Here is a 12,232-nt window from a genome sequence, read left to right as displayed (position 1 = left end):
AAAACAGACTAACGTAGCATTAAGCACATCTGAAGCAGAATTTGCAGCTTTGAACGAAATAGTGAATGAGGTACAGTGGCTTGAACAATTGTTAAATGACTTAAACGAAAATGTCAAAGTACCTGTAGAAATTCAGGAAGATTCACAATCATGCATAGCGATGGCTGAAACTGAAAGTTTAAAGAACAGAACCAAATATGTGGGTGTAAGGTACCAAAATGTAAGAGACATGGTTCAAAAAGGAGAAATAGAATTGAGGTACATTGAAACACAAAATAACATAGCAGATTTGTTTACTAAAGCACTAACAGTGGAAAAACATGAAAGGTTGACACAAATGGTTGGAATGACATTGTAAGACACATACAATATTTTATTTCGGGGGGGATTGTTAAGGAAAAAGCAACATGGGGTATACAGTGAAAGAAATAAAACATGTATGTGAGAGTCAGGATGACTCAGCAAAAGCAATTAGAAGCCACACAGGTGTAAAAGGTAATGTAATTAACAAGTCCTAAATGCCAAGGACAGAAATGCAAAGTGAATAATTGAACACACCTGAGAATTGTTAAGTGGACAAGGTGAAATGATGAAATCATTAATTGTGGGATGAACCAAGAGAACCAATGAAAATGGTTGTACACGCCCACTGGTTGGAAACTGACAAGAGTGGGTGGTGTTTTCCAAGGGCTATAATAATGGCTATGAATCCCAATGTATTTTGTGGGTAGTAGTGGATAGTAGTGAGGAGTATTGTTGGAGTATTGGAGTTGTGTTGGATAGTTTTGGAGCTGTATACAGTAGAATAAAGTAGATCTTTTATATAAGACTACTGAGTTGTCTGGTGTCTTGGGTGAAGATACAAGAGCCAGCTGGATCCTGAAGAAGTGTGAAGACTTCTGTGGAAGCAAGAGTGAGAAGGCTTGGAGACCCTGACACCCCCAACCTCCCTCGTGGGCTCCTGCTACTTCAAAATTTCCCCTCCACCTCCAAAACCCTCTTCCCGTGGAGTGGAGGAGGCATTGGGGCTGTGGTTTAGCTGGAGCATTTATCTGCCACTATCCACCATGCACTTTGTTTTGCTTTCACCTGAGGAGAGGTGGGAAGAAGTGGGGGGGGGGGCTCAATGCTAATGCCTGCCAAGAATCCTAGCCCTGGCTATGGGGATACTGGAAGGAGGAGCAGATCTTGACCACTCAGCAAACTACATCTCTCCATCCTCCCCATTCTTTAAAAGGGTCATGTTGGGATCACTTAATAGTTTGGCTATGATGACTGAATTACTTTTGCATCACCTGAAGTCTTATTGTCCCTAATGGCAGTGCAGCTGCATGTACACGCTACCACTGGGGACAATGGGGGTTTGACCATCCACAGATTTATGTATCTGTGGGGAGGTCCGGAATGGATCCCCTGTGGATACCAAAGTCCCATTGTTGCAAGGGAAAGAAAGCCCCTGCAGGCTTTCTTTCCCTTGCAAAAACATACAGTCGGCCCTTCTTATACACAGATTTTTTTATACATGGATTCAAGCTTCCATGGTTTGAAAATGTTTTTAAAAAGTATAAATTTCAAATATCAAATCTTGATTTTCCATTTTTTATAAGGGACACCATTTTGCTATGTCATTATATTTAATGGGACTTCAGCACACACGGATTTTGTTATACACAGGGGCTCTTGGAACCAAACCCCAGCGTATAACAAGGGTTCACTGTACTTACCTCAGCATTTGAACCAGGATTCCCCAGAATTATAATGTCTAGCATTTCACAGATGAAAACTGGAATACATGTAGTGAAGCAACCTCAGAGTGTGTTCAAGATGGCAAAAGTTATTAATGAGGAAAGGCCAGATCACGGCTGCGGCATGTAGTTGCTGTGGTCCCAATCCGGCGGTGTAAGGGGTGCATGCAGACCGCCCCGTAGGAGAGGTCTGTTCAGCCCCCAATGTGGTTAAACTTAAAGGCAGACTATGAAAGAACTCGTGGTCCTGACAAATAGAATGGGATGCTGGGTTGGCAGTGCTTGAAAGTGTATTTGTGTATGTGCTGCAGTTGTCCCAACATAGCCTTCATGTTCTTGTTTTGTGCCTTCAGGTTGATTTCTGATTTGTGGTGAGCCTAAGGCAAACCTATAATGGGGTTTTCTCTGCAAGATTTCTTCAGAGGTGGTTTGCCATTGGTTTCCTCTGAGGCTTAGAGAATGTGATTCAGGGGGTTGTCATGTTGAGTAGGGATTTGACCCCAGTTTCCCAAAGAGATAATCCAAAACTCAGACTACTATACCAGACTAGCAGAGCTTTAGGAGATTATTGCACCGCTGAAAATAGCATCTTACTGCTGCCTAATTCAAGCTTCATTTGGGCTGTACCCTGGTTTTATCGCAAGGCTTTTCTCCCCAAAACTGCCATCCAGGTACAGCCCAGCTCCGATGCGGGTCCCTAAACTTGCTTTGGTGGCCATTTTTCAAAGTCAGGAGCTTTCCCATTTTGAAAAATGGCCACCAAAGTGAGTTCAGGGACCCACATTGGAGCTGGGCTGTACCTGGATGGTGGTTTTGGGGAGAAAAGCTGTGCGATAACACCAGGGTACAGCCCGAATGAAGCTTGAATTTGACAGTGGTAAGATGCTGTTTTCAGTGGTATAATAATCTTACAATTAGGCAAAGTGATATTATGTTGAACATGCTGGTGAGTTGGGAACAGATATTACCTTCTTGCCCCCTTAACTAGAGTGTTCCCCTCAGGTGCAGTGAAGGATGCTAAGCCATCTCCAATGGCGATGTAAGATTCAATTGTCAAATCTCTTAGCTGGCTTCTGTATTATTTATTTCATTTCATTTGTATGCTGCCTTTCCCCCAGAAGGGACCATGTACACAATGGAATGAGACAACAACAATAACAACAACAGTCATTTTAGGCCCAAATTCTAGATTTGGAGTATTCAAAGGGGTGGAAAGGAAAGGAATTTGTTTTGAGTTTGAAATCTGTGTGCCCTTGGAGTGCAAATAAATGCACCATCACTCCTCCACCTTCACAGAGTCAAGGAAAATTACACTTGCCTTCCTTCATCATAACAGAAAATATCAGAAGCAATTGTGAAACTCACATGACTGTTAGCCATGATTGTCTCCTTTAACCTTGTCACAAAGGTATTTTCATTTTTGGATACCTTTAATTTCCTCCTTGTGTTCAAATTTGCAGATATTTGGCCTTGAAGGTAGTTTTCTGTTGACATACCAAGTGTGACTTTTAGTTATGTTGGACTTTGTATGCTGCTGCATAGGGAATGAAAAAACAATTCCATGGCTCATCTTCATTGTCTCTTCATTTCAATGTGGAAACATATTTATCCAATGCAGAAAAATAGCTGCAAAGGTTTCAAATGTTGAACCTGGTGTGCCTGAGCAAAATAATAACTAAGCAGTTTCCCAGGTAGATTTGAAAGCCAAGGGCTTTGTTTTTTCTTTTTCTTTTTTAACCCAGCATAAACCAAATTGTATATAGAAGAAGAGAGGTTTTTTGGGGGTAGGGCATAGGAGAATGAAATAACAAACTCATAAAAGCAACTGTCAAACAAACTACAGGGAGTGAGACTCTAAAAGTGATAATGTAATTTGAAATAAAAAAGACCTGAAGACAATCATAGCAAAATAATTCTAATTTTAAAAAATCCAGAATATGCTGAAACAAATGAAGCTGAATATCCAGGAGAACAAGGTACAACAAGAGAGAGAACTTGAAAAAGTTAATTTTATGTATTGCAACTCCCCGAGTCCCCAGCTAGTAAAGCCAAGAGGGATTGTGGGAATTGTAGTCTGAAAGTAACTCTTCAAAGCACTGCCTTCTATTGCAATGTTAGCCCCATCTTCCTCCATGGTCATTTCCATCTCCTTTTACACATGGTGGTGCATGGGAGTAGTTATAAATTTTGAAATCCAAGCACTCATGATTAGCCAGGTCCTCAAAGAAAATCCAGAATATGAAGACAATTCTGTTGTTTCATATCAACAAAGTAGTTTTCATATTCACCTGGAGCTGGTCTTTTTGTTCAAAATTGCTCATCCAAGAAAGAAATTGCCTACAAAACATTTTGCATTGCAACATTGCAACAGTTATGTTTCACTGCAGTATAGTTTTAATGTATAATAATATTATATTCCCCTACTAAATGGTATCAGATTCTCTTTGATCTTGGAATCTAAGCAGGATAAGCCCTGGATAGTACTTGGAGGGGAGACTGCCAATGAATACCCAGGAGCAGTAGGCTATATTTCAGAGGAAATAATTTGCAAAATCACCTCTGAGTTTTCCTTGCCTAAGAAAATCCTATGTACAGTTGGACCACAGGGGATCCATTCTGCCCCCTCCCCTGCAGATACCAAAATCTGTGTCCTGTTCTTCTTAATGGCAGAGTGGTATGCATGTGGCCTTTAACATGGCCATGTGCACATGCCACCATTAAGAAAAATTGGAGCTTGCTGTCCGCAGGTGGTTAAATCTGCAGGTGGCAAGTCTGCTGATAGAGGGCAGACTGTAATTCATGGAGTTGCCATAAGTTGAAGCATGACTGAACGCAGATACACACAGAGAGAGTGTCATTTGCTTTGCTATTGCCTCAATCTACAAACTCACCATGTGGGTAAGGCACACAACACCCTTTCTGTAAATAATATTTTTTTACAAAGAATTCTTCAAATGTGAAAATTTATGAGAATAAGAGTAAAACTCTCATGATCCCACCCAGCTGGAAGAAAACTTTTGAAAGTATTTGTTCTTGAAAGGAATTTGTTCTTGAGTAGAAAAATGAAATAAATGATGGTATACATCCTTAGAATAGAGAAAGTGGGAGTGAGGGGACAAGAATGAAAGTGAAAGCAGAAAACTGGTCACATATTGTGAAGTTGAAGGCTTTCATGACTGGCACCCATAGTTTTTTGTGGGTTTTTTGGGCTATGTGGCCATGTTATAGAAGAGTTTATTCCTGACGTTTCACCAGTATTGGTGGCTGGCATCTTCAGAGAATGCTAAGATTTTCTTAGTGAAGCCAGGTTTTTCCTCTAGCCAAACTCTACTGTAGATAGCTATAGTTCCCCCTATTCAGTTTTCTTCACAAAATCCCAGTTGGCTTTTCATGTTACGCAGGCTTGACACATGGTCAAAGAAGCAGATATTTCACAATTCACTTAAACACACACACACACACACACACACACACACACACACACACACACCAAGAAATAGAGATCTCTCACATTTTCTGTAAGCTCAGAAATCTCCACAACCAGAAAAGAAAATCAAACAGTTTGTTCAAAGGAAGGAGGGAGAATGCCCCACTGCATACGACCTAATGTGGAGATAAAAGGAAATCCTCACTGTCCTTCTTGTTGCCTTTGCAATGCACTTCATCAGAATGGTGCTGAGACCGCAGCAGCATTCCTGCTGTATTTACTCACAGCAAGTACCGCTTGCTCTGCATGCAGTCCTGCTTAACCTGATTGGGCTACTTAACCAAAAGGATGACAGAAGCCAGCACATAGTGATTACTGCAGCTCACCGCTTACAGCTTATCAGTTGTGAGGCCCAAAGAATTCTCTTGAACTTGTCATTTACACTTCGTTCCTAGCATCTTGCCCTAGCACTTGACAGCACTTTGGTGCCTTTTTGCTACCAGCTGCCTTTCCTTCACTTTGTGTTATATTTCAGTAAAAGTAAATACAGGAGTCTCTCCAGCTCAGAAGGGGAAGCCCATCGCTTCCACTTTAGAGAGCAACCTTTGTAATAATCAGCAGAAAGTGGTCTTCTCTCAACCTCAGGATACAGGAGCATTTCTGCTGAACTTTCAGACAGCAAGGTGAAGGGATGATAGCAAAACATTAGAGGATCCACTGCTTCACATACCTACCTGCTTGACCTTCCTTCTCCCTTGGTCTTTTAAACTGGTAGATATTGCCAAGTCATAATTATAATAGTACTAACAATAGAAGTCTCTTTCAGGTCTCCTGACTTGACTTCGTAGTTCAACAACTTCAGTTTTGTATTCCCCTCAGGATGTTTCTTTCTGGATGCCATTAACTGTCCTCCATTGTCATCTGTGTCCTTGCTTATTAATGTTTCAATGGCAATTTCAGACAAAAAAAGCTTGCCATTTTGAATGCCAGGCTTTTAAAAAGTGCATTTTTCAGGGGACAAGGGATCAGAGAAGGGCCTTAGTCCCACTATTACTGTCAGCTAGAGTAGATCCATTGAATCAGTGTGATTTACTTACAGACAATAGTGTGATATTGGCTGAAGAGCGGGGTATAAATAAATAAATATTATTATTATTATTATTATTATTATTGAACAATTGATTCAGTGGTTCTGATCCAGTTGGGAGCAACCAACAGGACTGTGGTCATAGTGTGATAATGTAGAAAAAAGAGCTGATTTTACAATTGTTAAGTGAATGGTTTGGGAATCAGGGTCTCAGAGTGCTCTGTCTTTTTTGAGTGCCTGAATGAAGTTTGACTGTAGGCTCAAATCCTGACATGTACTCCCATACATGCACCAGGAGTATATGTATGTGTTGCTGTTATGTGCCTTCAAGTCAATGCCAGTTCAAAATGATCCTAAGGCAAATGTATCAAGGAGTTTTATTTGCAAGATTTGTTCAAGGTTTTTTTGCTGTTGCCTTCCTCTGAGGCTAAGACAGTGTGGCTTGCCCAAGGTCACCCAATAGGTTTCCATAGCTGAGCTATGGTCTCCCAGAGTCCTAGACCAAAATGCAAACCATGATGACACACTAGCTCATTATATATGCACACTCTGGTTTTCAAGTAAAAGCCATTGTATTATACCATAATATCTTTGTGTGCATAGGTAACCCACACAATGTTTTTTTTTTCTAGACCACTATTCCTTGTAGATCACAGCGGTTTACAAAAACACTTTGTTGTAGATACATTTTTTTTGTCCATTTTAGGCAGGAATTAAGCAGATCAACTGAATTCTTAGCATAATTAGAACTCTCATTTCAAGTACAGTACATTCTAGAGCACATTCTATATTTTCACAGGCATAGGCATTTCCTTATTCTAAGTTGTTGAAAAGTTTGTTAGCAGAAGGAACTAGTACAAGGAAGGAAAGGAAGGATAAGTCAAGGGAAAGGAGGATTCTCTCCCATAAAACTTTTGAAAATCAAGTGTAACTCTGCCTAATATTGGCTCCTCCTTGCTGAGAAGATACAAAAATATGGCAGATTTAATAAGTCATCCAGTGAGGAAGATACATTCAGGAAAATTCAAAAGGGCCAGGAACTCCAGTGGGGAGTTATCTGTGGTAGCTCCAGGTTTTTGGATCATAATGCTGACTGCCTCTGGCTATAGAACCGCTGGTAGGACTTACTCTGACACTGCCCAGAGGGATGGTTGTTGAGCCAGGCATCCTTGGGGCCTTATTCCCAGAGTCCTTTATTGCGATGGCACAGTTATTACAGATTTTGAGTGGGATCTAGCCAAATCCCTCACCAGATCCTGGGGGAAGTCACTGTCATGATACCAGAAATTTCACAAGACTTCAAATTTTGTGGACCGTGCATGTGGCTCTTGGATGAAAATGGCTGGATCAGAACTTGGTGCTGTAACTGGGTGTCTAGTATGGGCATGTGGCCCCTAATGGCAGATTACTTCATGCACTCTGTCTTAACCCCTGCCACCCAATAGGGTACTTGGAGTTCACCTCTGGTAGTAATGTTTATTCATTTCTGTGAAAAAATCTAGGATACAGGATACATGGTAAAAACTTTCTGCTACACTAGCTGAATAACAGTGAAAAGCCTGACTATTTTTTTTTGAAACAGATAAAGCAAGTCCATCTTCCAGATTGTAGATAATGACAGATATCATAAGCATTGTCAACTTACTGAGTCAATAGACTGCATAAATGAAGTTGCCCTTCAGATATTGATTAGCTTGTGAGACATAACCAAATAGCAAAAATTGTCCATAAACAGCCTGTGTAATGTAATCTTAATCTGAATGTCCTTATTATAAGTAGATAATAGGAACTATTTTAGAAGAGTTTGTGATCACTTTCCTGGAACAAATGGATAATCATTAACAACATATTGCAAGAGACAATGCAGTTATTAGGTTGGATATTTATACAAAAGCAATCAAAGCTAAATCTTCATCAAAACATAACAATATTCATTGCGGTTTTATGCACAGCCTGCAGAAAAATGTCAGGAGATGGTTTTATAAATCCAAAGTAAAGTTAAGATGGGGATAAAAATTCCCTGCAAGCTGAATGGGAAATCAGAGCTCTATCACCAATCAATAATGCAGATATTTGTTGAAATTTCTACTTAATGTTGTCTGTAGCTACTCATTCATTGGCAATCTTTGTGAACATATGTAAGACAGAATCTAAAAACAAGGACCAGGGGACCTGGAGTAAGTGCGTCAAAAGAATGTGGGTGAGAAGAGCAAAAGAGAAGAGAAAACAATTAGATTTTTGGCACCAAGACATATGACAGTAGAATTGCCTGTAAAAAGAACTTACATGGTATTAAGTTTAGATTAATTAACTGAGTCACAAATAATGCATTACATTTATGTGACACCTATAAACTAAGTTCTCTAAGCATCATGCCATCAATAAAAATATAACTGCATTTTTTTAAAAAAATTAAACTTTGGTGAATTAATTATATTTTAAGGCACCTATATATTAGGCTTTCTGGGGTTCAATTAACAAAAACAATAAAAATAACATAAAGATTGAGAACCAGGAGTAACACTTACTTTGAAGACTATATTTTGCACATTTTCCAATTCACATTACAATTCATAATTATGTTGTTGTTTTTTTAAAAAACCTATGTTTTTTGTTTGGTTATGGGTTTTTTAAAAACAATTTTTGGATTGTTCTGCTCTGCCCTGATATTCTCTCAAATGGAACATAAGGTTGGCCTCCTTATCCACGGACTTTTTATACATGGATTCAAACATCCACGTCTTGAAAATATTCAAAAAAGTATAAATTTCAAGTATCAAACCTCGATTTCGCCAATTTATATAAGGGACACCATTTTGCTATGCCATTGTATTTAATGAGACTTGAGCATTCTTGGAACAAAACCCCAGCAGATAACAAGGGTCCACTGTACTAATTTTTATGCCAATGCCATGAGCATTCTCTGTGTAAGCTGCCTTTTCTGGGCTCTCCAATATGCTACAGTTACATAGTTCTTGGGTACTTTGGCCCGGCAGATCTGCCACTGGTATATAATATTATAAACTTCCCATTCCCGTTTGGATTCCTGTCTTATGGTTGGAGTGGTTTCTGCTCTATTTTCAGTTTGGGGAACAGTTGGGTCTCCATACCCACAGAGTCTTTATCCATGGATTCAACCATTCATGGCTTGAAAATATTCAATTAAAATACAAATCCCTAAAAGCAAACTTTGATTTTGCCATTTTATATAAGGGATACCATTTTACTATCCCATTGTATTTAATGGGACTTGAGCATCCATGGATCTTAGTATCTGCAGACGGTCCTGGAACCAAACCCCAGTGGATAAAAAGAGACCATTGTGTATTTCAGTCATACAGCACTAATAGTTATGTGTGTTTAATCTGCTATGTGTGGGCTCTGCTTGCTTGGTTTGGGGTACACAATAATTATCCATGCAGGCAGCTTGTCTGCATTGGGATAGTATTTTAAAATTGCAAAGTGACCAAGGGAATATAAACACAGTAAATGTAAGAGTTCTAGCTGTGAATGAGTTTCAGCGTCTCACTCTTTGTAATGCGAGAAATTGGGGAACAGAAAGAAAATTAAATTATTTGGTGGGGGTAGATATTTTTATGGGGAGAACATTCCCTCATTTTTATTGTGCCCCCCCTCCACTATATCCTCTGTGGATTTTTTGGGAAATTGTGCATGCAATAAAACAATGCTGTGTATGTGTGTGTGTGTATTATTATTATTATTACTAACCTTTATTTATGAAGCGCTGTAAATTTACACAGCGCTGTACATGCAATCTTTTTAGCTAGACGGATCCCTGCCCTCGGGCTTACAATCTAAAAAGACATGACACAGAAGGAGAAGGGAGTGGTGGAGGGAAAGGGTAAGAGGTCCAGCAGTTCCTCTCTACCTCCGAGGCATGGACCAAGGCAGATGGACTGGAGGGAGGGCTTGGCTTCATAATGGATGGTTAATCTTCCAGGGAAAATACATAATCTCAAGTAGGATAATGCATATACAGTACATAGCAATACAGGAAATGGTTTGGTAAACAGGCACCAAAAGAACATCAAATAGTAAGCAACAATTATGCAATGCCTGGGAAGGCTTCTCTGAACAGGATGGTTTTCAACTCCGTTTTGAAGCTGGTTAAAGAAGTGATGGCTCTTGCTTGTGGGGGAAGAAGGTTCCAGGAGTGAGGGGCAGCAAGTGAAAAGGGGCGAATCCGGGATGGGGCAGAGGAAATCCTGGGCTGGGACAGCAGACCTTGACTACCAGAACGGAGGGCCCTGGTGGGAAGGTGAGGAGAAAGAAGGTCTGATAAGTAAGTCTATGGAGGTCTTTAAATGTCGACAGCAGGAGCTTATACTGAATGCGGAAAGGGAGGGGGAGCCAGTGAAGGGATGCCAACACAGGAGAGATGTGGTCAGAGCGGTGGGTGGAAGTGATAATGCGTGCAGCTGAATGCTGGGCAGAGATTAAAGGACGTAGGTGAGAAAGAGGAAGTCCAGCCAGGAGGACATTACAGTAATCAAGTCGTGAGATCACTAGGGCATGGACCAGGATCTTGGCAGTAGAGGAGGAGAGATATGGTCGGATTTTGGCAATATTGTACAAAAAGAATCTACAAGCCTTGGCTGTGGTCTGGATCTGAGGGATACACGACAGAGAAGAGTCAAAGATAAAACCAAGACTGCGGGCTTGCTGGACAGGTTGAATAGAAATGTTGTCCACAGAGACAGAAAAGGAGTGTTGAAGGGTGGGCTTAGGAGGAAAGACAAGAAGCTCAGTCTTGGACATGTTGAGTTTCAAACGCCGATGGCGCATCCATTGCGAGACAGCTGTGAGGCAAGACGAAACTTGCTGTTCAAGCCTTGGAGAAAGGTCAGGGGTGGAAAGATACAGCTGGGTGTCATCGGCATACAGATGGTAGGAAAAGCCAAGAGCGCTAATGAGTTTACCTAAGGACAGTGTGTAGAGAGAAAACAGAAGGGGACCCAGAACAGAGCCCTGGGGAACTCCAACAGATAAGGGAACAGGAGAAGAAGTCTGGCCCCCTGCAACTACTGCAAAAGATCTGCCAGACAAGTAAGATCTAAACCAGTCAAGAACAGAGTCTGAGAACCCAAGGTCAGAAAGTATATCAACTAGAAGACAGTGATCAACAGTGTCAAAGGCAGCAGACAAATATATATAAATTCACTGAATGATGTCATGGTCTTGACTTTTGAGAACTACAGGATGGATGAAAAGATGCCATAGAAATCTAGGTTAAGAGGGGCTTTTGGTAATTTGGATGTCTAGAACTCTGGTTGATAATGAACAATTAAGGCCTTGTCCAGACCATCCTGAAAGGCCGGTCTGGGGGCAGAGTTGGGGCGTAGCATCCTGACAATGCATTCCCGACTTCGTCACCCCCAGGGTGCCCCGATGCTGTGCGCTGTTCCAGATGGCATGTGGCATCATATCACGCCTCCAACACTGCATCCAGATGATGCAGTGCCAAAGGAGCACCATATAGCTATGCCACTGTGGCTATGGCACCCTTTCAATGGTGCAAAAAAAAAAAAAAAAAAAAAAAAAAGCCGCTTTTTTCGGCTCCATTTTACACCTTCTAAAGGCCAGATCAGGGTCACAGCATGAGATTGCCATGACCCCGATCGAGCTGAAGAAGGGGCAGCTGGATGCCGCCTCTTCAGAGCTATTTCTACATCCCCTAAGACTGTTGGTGAGTCATGGATAACATAAAAACAAAACCTATAAGAAATGGAGAAACTAATAATGATTGAAAACCACCAGGAAGTGTGTGATCTATTCTATTATAAATAGCTAGACATTTCAGTACATCAATCATTTATAATCTGACCAAGAGACACACTTGGTATTGAACTGTATATGTGGTAATAACGGAAGCTTGTTGCAGAAGATGACCAAATAGGTCTTCCCTTCTTTAACCTTAATTTTTGTATTCTATGACTCAGTGAAGTAGGGGAA

This window comes from Sceloporus occidentalis, unplaced genomic scaffold (assembly GCF_023333645.1).
Source record: "Sceloporus occidentalis isolate IW3139 unplaced genomic scaffold, rSceOcc1.0.p SCAF_3, whole genome shotgun sequence".
In the NCBI taxonomy this organism is placed as follows: domain Eukaryota; kingdom Metazoa; phylum Chordata; class Lepidosauria; order Squamata; family Phrynosomatidae; genus Sceloporus; species Sceloporus occidentalis.
The sequence above is the reverse complement of the archived record's forward strand: the minus strand, read 5'-3'. Positions refer to the sequence as shown.